Consider the following 12057-nt stretch of genomic DNA (forward strand, 5'->3'; position numbering starts at 1 on the left):
CTTCAGCAATGAAAGTAGTCATAAGAAATTTTTATCGTATGGTGACCGTTGCGAATCCTAGTAAACCGTTACAAGCACCTGGCATGCTGGCAAGAGAGAGGTAGAGATAGTAAAAGATTTTTGAAAGGAGAAGAGGCCAGCCTGAGAAACTGAACTTGGGCCTGCTACTTAAATCCCACTGGGGCAAGGAAGGTACTGAATACTGAGGGTATGAGAAAAAATGACAGTGAAATCAACCAATGAACTTTGTACACTTAAAGCATGTATGGGGCGCAGAAACAGACTAATCACTGCATAATTCGCATAACTTATTTACCGACCATAAAAAAAAAGTTCCGCAGTTTGTGAAATTTCACCACATAGACCCAAGAGTCCTGACAGGACAAGCAACGATTTGACAGCTTGATCTTGCTTCTTCGTGTCAGCCCACGTGCCAAAAATCTTTCGTTCAGACAGAGGGTAAGCATTCAAGCGTAGTAAGGCTGCTTCAAGGTCTTTTCACCCACTAGTATACCTTGGTCAAAAACTATGCAAATGATCAATTGTCTCTGTACAGCCTTACACAGAAGGCAGTCTGGGCTGTCCTCGCGTCCAATTGTGTGCAGATACTTTCAGGTCAATGCTACTTTAAGCCGCAGCCTTGTAACAAGGTTTCATTGACTTCTGTGAAGTTGAGGGGCATGAGCGAGCCAGAACCTTTACTCGGGATCAGTCCTGGGGAGCCGTTTCTGTCAATTCTGTGGGTCAGACCAATGCAAGGCAGCAGCTTGTGCACGGGCTCTGTAGAGTATTGCATTGCTATCTTGTCTTATGATGTGTGTAGCCAAAACAGTGTATATCCTTTAGCCGGCACAAGGCAGCATTTCCTTCACAGAAAATTAGTTCTATAATTGTAATTACACTAGCTAGTTTCTAATAATTTTTTCAAACAAAGAGCACGACTACAAAGTGTAACAAAGGGAAGGGACAGCAACGACTTCCAGCGAGTGCCTTGTTTGAAACGTATGACCCATATAAATACCATGCGCTTTATAACATCAACATAGCAAAAACAGCATGACGCCATGCTGCAACTTTTCTGCTACGACCCCCATGAGCACTGCCAGCTTTCATGTCCGCAACCTCGTTAAACTCGGTTTCCCCTTGAGAACATGATTTTAGTGCTAAAGATGACAGACACACTTTACTGGTGCTTGCATCTACCAATCAAACACCAGCAAACGTCAGTTAATTTGAAATGATATGGGGTAAACTTGGAAGCTGGCACAACTAGGTGGGATGGGAGTGGCAACAAAAATCTGTGCACAATACAGGCCTGTTGTGACATTTTTCAGCACGGCAACAGTTGTCACACCGCCCTTGTTAACCTATATTCGAATCTCCTGATACTATGGAGAGACTTGCTGCATTGGTGGCACACTGGAATTACCACTGTGTTGAACCATGGAGCCTGCCAGTTGCCATTCGAGTACGCGAGTCTGCCGATGGAAATTTTTTCTGTGCGACTGTTGCACTGCCCTGCAGTGCTTCATGAATTATTTCCTGCTGGCACAGCCATTCCATTCCACGCAGACAAACAAAATGCGCACAGGCCGCATGCAACAGGCATGTGTTTATGTTGTTGTGTGGGAAGCAGGTTTGCCAACGGGTACCAGTCGGCTACGCAGTAGCACCCAATGTATGCTTAGATGCAGATATACCTAGCGGGTCCACCTTGGTTCATTCCATGGAGGCAAAAGCAACGCTTTCTCATGTTTCTCTGATGGTGCTTTTCAATGGCCTCAACTTTGCATTGCATTAAACAACGAGACAGAGAAATATTTTATGGATTTGCGAGCAGAAGGATGTTAGGGCTTCCACCCCGTGAGAGCCGTTCTTAGTCCAAGTGCACTGAAACCCACAAGCGCATTAAACAACGAGACAGAGAAATATTTTATGGATTTGCGAGCAGAAGGATGTTAGGGCTTCCACCCCGTGAGAGCCGTTCTTAGTCCAAGTGCACTGAAACCCACAAGCGCATTAAACAACGAGACAGAGAAATATTTTATGGATTTGCGAGCAGAAGGATGTTAGGGCTTCCACCCCGTGAGAGCCGTTCTTAGTCCAAGTGCACTGAAACCCACAAGCGCCATCAAAGTCACCCACCGCGGACTTACACTACCGCCTTCACCATCGCTACAGTTACATCTGGATTTTTTAAATTATTAGTAACGATTAATTATTAACAGTGACTCTACACGGCTAGTCAGTGAGTGGAAGTGGTTTGGTTTGTTGGGTAAAAATCAGAACAGACTGCTTTCACTATATGTTGTGAAGTGGGCGTGACAGTGACTGGCTCGTCAGTGAGCAGAAGTGGTTTTGCCGGTTGGGTAAAAATCAAGCATGACTGCGTTGAGGGGCAGACGAAGAGTGTGGAGCACGTCAGACCTACTTTTAGCCTGTGCGATCAGTGTACGTGCTTTGTGCCCCTGAGAAATTTAGCAGGTATATCCCGTGTATTGTTTTTTACGAGTTTGTCCGACATAAGCGTTAAATCATTCATTCCTTTTAAAAGCAACACGAAGCCAGCAGGTGAGAAAGAAAAAGGTATGCTAGTAATACTAAAGGAAATTCAGGCTATTAGCAATGGGTCAGAACGACATGCAAACAATCTTTGCTAGCATGCACAGTAGCTGACGAAATACTGCAGGGTAACAGTAGCACATACACACGTGATTGCAAACAGGGTTATGGCATCTACAGGTAAGTGTGTAAGGTTGATTTAGTGCTAATATGCTGCGTGCACACGTAAATAAAAATACCCTGCAAAAAAGATGAACAAGGCAACTGAGGTTAGAGCAAATAGAAACAACTACGCAGAGTCACCTAGATGGTATGCTTAGAATGTAGATATAACAGTTCAACACAGCACATAGCATCTGTTATTGCTGAAGCCATTGACGCATCACCTAGCCTGTCATAAATGGGCACGATCACATACGTTTGGCGACATCGTAAATTTTGAAGCACACGAACACAACACACACGGAAAATGCCACAGTAACTCACGACAGATATCCGGCACATTTTTTGGCCACGCTTGTAACGACAGGGATCACGGCAAGTTGCAGCGAACGAACGAAAACTCGCTGTCACTGCGACGCACCATTGCTAGCTGATGGGGCTCTAGATTATTCACGTATACACTCCTGCAGCGACACGAATCTGGACACTTGCAAGTCGAGTACGGAGCAGTATCAAAGTATTTGCCTCGCGTTGTGATACCGACACAACACCGTGTATAACAATGACTGTGATGATAGCATCGATGACTGCAGCGCCAGCAGCTTCACACAAACAAACCTCTGGAAAACTATGACGCACCACACACATCGGTCACATTTTGAAGGCAACACGGTGCTTCGTACTTTACTGCACATTTTGGGGCAACATTTGGTTCTGATACGTACGTATTTGATATGAAAACATTGCGCTCTGCGCAAGCGCTGACCAGCACTTCGCGTTGCTGCCACGAATAGTCATCGGACTTTGAAGACTGTGAATTTCTGCAGAAGATACAAGCGCGATGACACAGGCTTGGAGCTGAACACCTCATATGAAACGAAAACACAGCGCAGCACCGCACCACTCGTGAGCGACTCCACACAACGCCGACGCTCGTAACATTCTTGCTTGCCTCGGCACCGTGCGAAGCTGAAATATTTGAAATAGGCCAACGGAACAAACTCGGAACAGACAAGCCCGTACTAGAGTGAACTCTACTCGTACGTATGCCAATACTCCATGCCGCTCGTCCGTAGGTCATCCGTAAAACCCGTGGTAAATCTATAAAAACTGCTTTGTTTACACAACTTCTTCTACGCGAGTGTCAATAACAGCTTTCACAGAACAGGGAGGATTTTAGAGAAGCAAAGGTCTAGCTTACTTGCCCCGTGCTTGGCCAGGCGCAGGGGGGCAACCGAAGACCGGCTTTCGATACATGGGGCCTATGGGGAGTTTCGCAACTGTCTATATCCAGTAACTCTGAACTCTATGGGTTGGTCACGTGGGGCGTCGATTTTTACGCCATAGGGAAACCATAGGGAAACCAGGGAACGTCCAAGCTTGCGGCACGGCCGGGCTGCGCTATTACGTTTCGTCTACTTTCCAACGGGGGCGTGGCCTTCGGGGCCGCTGACGCCTCTGACGTCGACGGCGCGCCGCCGTCACATCCGCTGCACGCTTTGCAGTGGTAGTAGCAGCAACGGAGCTGCCCCAAATAAATTTGACGATTTACCTGTAGAACTTCTAAACTGTAAACGGGAACACATGCGCTTTTGAGAGGATTACGTTAAGCGCCGAAAAATTTTCGAATCCACGCCCGCATCCATTGCGAAGTCACGCTCTAGTCTAGCCGATCCGCTGAGCGAAGAAAAATGTCGCGCACTGTGTGCGATTAATAAGCTGTGCTACGCTGTAGCTGCTGCGCCGTAAAGTTTCGCTGAGCTGTGCTACCACATAACCCCTCGCTGGGTTAGGTGGGTGGTGGTGACTATGATGAAAGTGCGCCGTGTGCTTCATAAGCCGTTGTATTGTGAGGTGCTGAGAAACCGTGCGAGATTCCCAGCCAACTTTCCGAACATGCGATCGTCCATTTCATCGTCAAAGGATTTACTGCGTGACTTGATGTGTTCGCTTCTTTTTTGCTTTTTATTTACGCATCACGGAGTGCTCGACGCCTGAGCGAGCATGTTTCGTATGCCCAAACGCATCGCCGCTTACCTTATGGTTTTCCTACCGACCAAGGCGGAGTGGCAATGTGTTGGTGTATCCGCTCTGCAAGCATGTGCTTTTGTTTCCTTTTTAAATTGAGTGAAGTTTCTAATAACAATGTATTAGCGTATTAGTAGCTTTTTGCGAAACTGCGGCTTGTGTTAACATGCGTGCTACGAGGCTTTCGGCTGCGGTGGGAACCGCTGTGTCGTTCCAGTTTCTGGTGCTTCAGGCATGTAATTTGACTGCTGGTAAGCTGCCTGCTTTCTGTCCGGGAATTGGAATGTAGTGTGCCAGCTCTGTCAAGCAACTGTTGGTGGGTGAGCCTCTTACCGGCAGTTGTGGAAAGCCAAATATCGTGCTGTGCTTCGTAACTCCTGAAAAAGTGGTGCGCAGCATTGTTATCTTTTGTGAACGCTTCTTTTTTTTTGTGGGATAGAGCCATTCAGTGGGCAGGTGCCGTGCGTGACGTTGACTGTTCTAGATGACGAATAGCTGTATTGCTTTCATTGCCGATGTGCTTCAAGCTGTACCCAAAAGGTCGACATGTCAACAGTGGACCTGTATTGTCTAATATTAATCGGCGCTTCCTGTATGTAGGCCAACCCACTAAGTTTCTCTGTATTTGTCTCATGCGTTAGCAAACAAATACCAATTGAGCTATTTAAATCCAGCCCTGTAAAACCGGCTTCACTAAGCACAAACGCATTGCTAGAAAGACATCTAATAAGGGGAAATATAAGCAGTGTGACAACAAAATGTGGGGGTTCCAAAGCCTTTTTTAAATGCCCAATTAGTGCATTACGTCACGCTTTTTATTCCTATCGGGTCTGAAGGTACGAGTCTATCATAATTACGCATGTTAATTTGCCTGATTATGTGTTTACATAGCATGTATTACGTACTGCCCTTTTTTTCATTAAGGGCCGACTTGCCAAAGAATGCTGACACATTAACACTGTTACACTTCTCGTCATTGAATTTTTTAGTGAAAAGAACTGCTGAAATGACCCCTTAAATGCTGCTCATCCGATACCGTTTTCACATCAGTTCTTACAGTGTCCACCATGTGCCCCTAGCATACAGCCAAAGACTTGTTGAGGCATGCACAAAAAATTTTGATGCATATCAAATAATTGGGTACCACTGCATAGTTACAGGTGCCGTCAGAAGTAATTGGAGCACGGGAGCTGTGGCCGAACCGCATCGGAGCGCCGTGTAGCTGCACCGGCGGTAAACGAAAGGAGCAGAACACGCATGCGCGCCTGCCGACGGTGAGAGCCCATCTATACTTCTCAACCCATTTCTTTTAACGCAGCTTCGAGTGAATTATTCGCAGCATACTGGTCTCGGCGATGGCGCTGATAGCAGAGGTGGTATCTGGCAGCGTCGCTCACACACTTTCAGCGCCCGCGAGTTGCTGGAGAAGCGTCGTAATCGCTAGGGTCTGAAATGACAATTTCTCTTTTCTAATATGTTTAGGTGGGTATGCTATCAGCGCCATCGCTGAGACCAGTATGCTGCGAATAATTTGCTCGAAGCCGCGTTAAAAGAAGTGGGTTGAGAAGTATAGATGGGCTATCACCGTCGGCAGGCGCGCATGCGTGTTCTGCTCCTTTCGTTTACCGCCGGTGCACCTACACGGCGCTCCGATGCGGTTCGGCCACAGCTCCCGTGCTCCAATTACTTTTGACTGCACCTGTACATGTTCTCTGAGCATGCCTAGACTGGAGCTCTCCATTGCAAAGTACTGGTTTGGTGCATAAGGGTGTGAATTTTGTGAAGCAACCAGTCTCGCAAAAACAACTTTATTTTATGTTAGCTGAAAGTGATTAGCTTTGTGCCTGATAGCCCTTGGACTGCAGTTCTCTGAATACTTAAAATCTATCCAATTGTACACCCACCCAATTTTTTACCAATAGCACCGGAGCGTCGACCGTTCGGTCGATCAGCGCCTCGTGATGGAGTGATACGGCAAACTCGGCGAGGGTAGCCGCATGCGCACTAAGCAAAGGCCGCTGCTGCCGTTGTCTGCTAGGCTGTTCCGAGAGGAGACGGCCGCCCCCGATTTTTGTTATTAGCTAATCACACTGCCTGCCATACTCGAAATTTTTCTTCAAGACCGGGCACGTGGCGCCAACTGAAAACAGAGTAGTCAGCGTTGCTGAACGAACCTTGCGCTGAACGAACTTTGCGTTTGGCAACGCTGATTACTCTGGTTTCTGTTGGCGCCACGTGCCCGGTCTTTAAAATTTCGAGTATGGTAGGCAGTGTGATAAGCGAATAACAAAAAATGGGGCGGCCGTCTGCTCTTGGAACAGTCTGCTTTTGGAAAAGTAGACGAACCGAAACGCGCTATTCTGTTTCGTCTACTTTCCAACAGGGGCGTGGCCTTTGGGGCCTCTGATGTCTCTGACGTCGAGGCCACACAGCCGTCACATCCGCTGCACGCTGTGCAGTGGCAGTAGCAGCAGCGGAGCTGTCCCAAATACATTTTGAAATTCGCCTGTAGAGCTTCTAAACTGTTCATCGGGAATATATGTGCTTTTGCGATGATTTTGTTAAGCACCGAAAAATTTTTGAATCCACGCTAGCATCCATTGCGCAATCACGCTATAGCCGATTCAAAATGCTGTGTGCCAGCTGGTGACAGCTGCCATGGTGTGTGCCAGCTGTGCAACAAATCCTCCCGGTTCTGTGCGTGCAACCCCAGAACCGCCCACTGGGTTGGGTGGGTGGTGGTGACTTCAAAAAATTGCGCATTGTGCTTCAGAATACTTACCATTGTCCGATGCTGAAGGATGGTGTGAGATCCCCAGCCAAACTTTTTGAAGCCTGCGATTGCCCGTATCACTGCCAGGGAAATTTCTACGTGACGTGATGTGTCTTTTTTTTTATTATTATTATTTACGCATTAAGATGAGTGAACATGTTTCGTATGTCCAAACGCATTGCCGTTTATCTTGGGTTTTGTAGTGATCAAGGCAGAGGGGAACTACATGTTCTTGTATGCGCGCTGAAAGATTGAAACCAGGATTTTCATCTCGGGCTAAGCAAGCGTACTAGATTTACACTGGTTGAACAACTCATGTCAAGATTAACAAACAGTCTGCAGTTTCGCCGTTATGTTAGTGTGAATTTGTTTATGCCTGCTGTACTCACTCAGCTTGCGCAATGCCAGCGATTATGGCGAGACAATTGCACGGGCTTGACGGGTTGAATGGGTAACCGAAGTTCGTTAGTGCGAGTAATAAAAAAAATGCATTCAAGTGCTGCCCTCTGAAATCTTTCAAGTAGTAATAGAAAGGCGAGTACACCTTTGGACAAATTGGTACTGTTGCTTAGTTTCTCGAAAGTTTCTCTGTTCAGAAGAGAAGTTCTGTCATTGTTTTTTATGTTGCATGTAAAATTTTTAAACTCCACTGGTTTTACTAACCAGCACTGTTACATTGTTCTGTTTATATCCAAAGAATGTGCTTGAATACAAGCACTTTTTTGCGTATAATTCCCTTCATTTCTTTTCAATTTCGTAGCCATTAGAGCGTGGACAAGAGTGACTAGTAAACAATAATTGTGTGGCACTGCATTTCAGGCAGCAATACAATACTCCAGCTGTAGAGCTCTCCACAAAATTCATGGCTGCACTGGCTCCTGCTAGCACAAAAACTTGTGTCCTCCAAACCTCCTCTCTGATGGGTTCCATACAGTTCTTTCTCGTAGCTTGTAGTTCTGCAACGCTTAGTGATCACGGAGCTGGTGCAGTGAGGTTATTTGGATGACCAAACATTTTTTTAGTGCATCTGTATATTTATGCAGTGAAAGTGCAGTGCTTTTCTTTTTTGATGCTCGGTGAAATGTAATGCCAATGGAGTTTGCAAACGTAAATGCATTTACAAACATAAATGCTGTGAACATCCTTCTCTCTGCAAATACAATTAAGGTGCTTTGAAGTACACAGTTTACAAGAATTTTTTAATGTACCATAAATATGAAGCAGCGATATTCGAAACCAGTTGCAACAAAGTGTAACTTATTGCTCTCAATTTCATGTCCCATTTTCTGCTAAATGATGACAATCACCAGAGCCATTGTGTACAGCATTTCTTACCTGCTGTATACAGATGGTTTGCCTTTGCTCTATTTTCTCTGTTGAAGAACTTGTAGGGTGTGAAATGCTTGCGGTATATTCCGTGCCAAATATTACCACAATAAAAGACTAGTAATGCTTATAGCCATGCATCGGTGGAATAACTGATTGGAACGTACCATTTTTGTGGAAGTGAAAGCCGACACATGCACTCACAATGGCTGTGTAAAAGTGCCTTGACTTTATGGGTGCCCTAAATCATAACGACCAAGTATAGTACATGAAACATCTTTCGCTCAACTGTAGTGTACTACAACCAGCAAATAGGCAACTAAGTTAGGCATCAGCTTTGCCTTTAACTGTGATCGTTCACACAGTTTCTGTAAAAGGGGCCAAACCTGCTTAAGTTTTACCAAGAACTACATGGCAGTTCATACACATTCTGCTGCATCATGCAAGATGGGAGGGAAATGAAGCAAGTGCTGCACGATTTTTTTAATTCCCTGCAAACAAAGCGTCATCGGTCGCAAAGCAAAATTAAAACTTCAGTTCCAACAGTTCAAGTAAAATATTTAGCTTTTAATGTCCCTCTAAAGAAAGTTGACAGGCAAAATTCAGCCTTGTGGTAAATTTTTTATCGGTGACGTTGCTTTGTTTACAAAAATGAAAATGAAAAGCTCTAAGCAAGAACAAACATTTGACACTTGCCAAGCAAACTTTTCAGAACTAAAACGAAAATTTAGGTGCAACAATAGGCACTAAAAACTGAAAGCCAGCCTTTAATAGGCACAACCAAGCCAATTTTACATGTAGTCTGTCGTGTCAAATTGAGCATCTGTCTAAAAGTAATGCCATTGAAAGAGTGCAGTGTAGGTTCATTTTCACTGTTCAAATGCATTGGTTGGAATTTTTTGCAGCATCAAATCTACCTTTTGCTTTGCGACGGGAAGGTTGCACATGACTCGATATTTTTACGTCATGTTTGGCTCTGAATTTGAGACTGTCGCCAGTTCTTGACGCTGCTTTTCTAGTACATCCCATCTGGAAAAACACGCAAGTGCACATATACTCAACATCAATCACCAATAGCCTATTTAGGTCCACTGCAGGGGGAAGGCCTCTCCCATTAACCTCCAACAGTCCTGAGCCACCCCAGTCCGTTCTTTGCACCCAGATTTTTTTACTTCTCCTCTCCATCGAGTTACCTTGGTAATACTGGTTGTCATTTCATCTTATTACACGGCCAGCCCAAGTCGACTTTTTCTTAGGTAACTTTAACTATACATACTATCCTACACGCGAATTTGTTTCCCCATCCAAAGCCGCTCTTTTCCTGACCCTAAGCATTACTCCCAACGTTCTTCATTTCATGGCATATTGAGGCAACATTAGTTTTTTTTCTGGTTCTTAAAGCAAGCCGCCGTTTCTGCCCCATATCTTGTCACCGGCAGGACGCATTAGTGGTACTATGCACACTGCTTATGTAAATATTCTTCCACATGGCCCACCGACACAAGTGAGCGCATACATTTTGATGTTCCTGCATGACATCTTTCAGTTTTTGTACATTCTTCCCATTATGCATTGAAGCGTGATAGCATGTCTTTGGAAGTGAGAGTCCTTTTCTTTTTTGTTATCTCCTTGACTTCCTTTCTTTATTAAAAAAAATTGGATAAACCACTTCTTTCAAATGCTTTAAGCCAAACTCATGTACAAGAAGTGGTGCTGTCCTGCAGGCCTTGAGGATGTTGACAGACACTGAAATTAACTATTAAACCATAGAAAAGTAGAAGTAAAAAAAAGCTGTCTTCAGCCTAGCTAAGAACTGAGTGTCACACAATTAGAATGCTAGCCTTGGTTTTTGATCATCGGCAATGCATCCTGTCAAGGCAAACCAGAATATTGCTGAATGACAGCTATATATTTTCCATGTATTTACCAACTCGATTAAATATGTAGACCCATGCCATATTGAGAAACAGTGTGTTATGGCTAAAGTTACTTATAAATATACATGCGCTTTAGTTTGTCAGGCTTTTTTGTATGGCTTGTTTGTTTCAGAAGAAGCTGACTTTAAAACACATGCCATGCAAAAAATTTAGCCGGATGTATTTGATGTAACCCAATATGAAAAGTTAAAATTATGTCCGATGTAACCTTATTCATATGCTTCAAGTTACGTCTGATGTAACCTGACATTTACAGTAAAGAATTACTCCCATCTGACAGAACCAGAAATTGAATCCATTCGTTCAGTCGTATGCACCACAAATTGATAAAAACAGCGCTCGTGGAATAAACATTTATTCCTCCTTTGTTTCTTGTACAATGGTGCATTGAAATTCTTTCTCCCAAAATGTTCACAAGATGCAAATCCTCTGAAAACTTTGAAGGACAGCTAGATTTGTTTTTTATGAGGACGTACGTGTATTGTTCACCTTTTACCCCTGCTGAAACCTGCAAGGGCCAGCAGTGTTGTAAACAAATGTATAAATAAGTAAATGTAAATGGAAGTTACGTTCAATTAAAGGTCAAGTAAGAAAATTTACGTCTGACGGAACCAAACTACAGTGACGCTTTATGTAATCTATGCAACTTTATTCGAAAACAACACTGTTGCCGCATACAACAAACCCACGCGACCTGATTATGGGGTTTAACGAGCCAACGCTACACAGGCGATGAGGCACACCGCAGTGGAAGGCTCTGGATTAATTTTGACCACCTGGGGATCTTTAACGCACACTAAAATCTCGAACACAGGCATTTTTGCATTTTGCCTCCATTAGAAAAGCGGCTGCCGCGGCCAGGAATCAAACCCACGTCCTTGGGCTCAGCTGCACAACGCCTTAGCCACCCACTGCGATGTAGTGTTTGCTTAAAATGTCAGAAGCACGCTTGTCATCATCGTAAAGTACGTGTGAAGAAACCTTCAGGGCTGCCAGACCACGCACGTGACACTGCACGTGGTCCAGCATTCGCTGGAGCCCGCCAACATTATTCGATGACACCACTGAAGGGAGCGATCGAAGCTGTACCAGATGTTCCTGTACAATCCGGCGTGTCACCAAAGTGTCGCAATAGAATTTCCACGGCGTCTGGGTAACATCGGTTGCAGTCTGGCAATGGATGCAGCAGCGACCAAAGGTAATGAAACTTCTGTCTACTGTTCAGGCTGGGATTTTTGTGGATGGCTTCCTTAAAGGAGCCATGAAGAG

Source organism: Haemaphysalis longicornis, unplaced genomic scaffold (genome assembly GCF_048455015.1).
Source record: "Haemaphysalis longicornis isolate Haplotype H1 unplaced genomic scaffold, Haemaphysalis longicornis Haplotype H1 scaffold_1, whole genome shotgun sequence".
NCBI lineage: Eukaryota > Metazoa > Arthropoda > Arachnida > Ixodida > Ixodidae > Haemaphysalis > Haemaphysalis longicornis.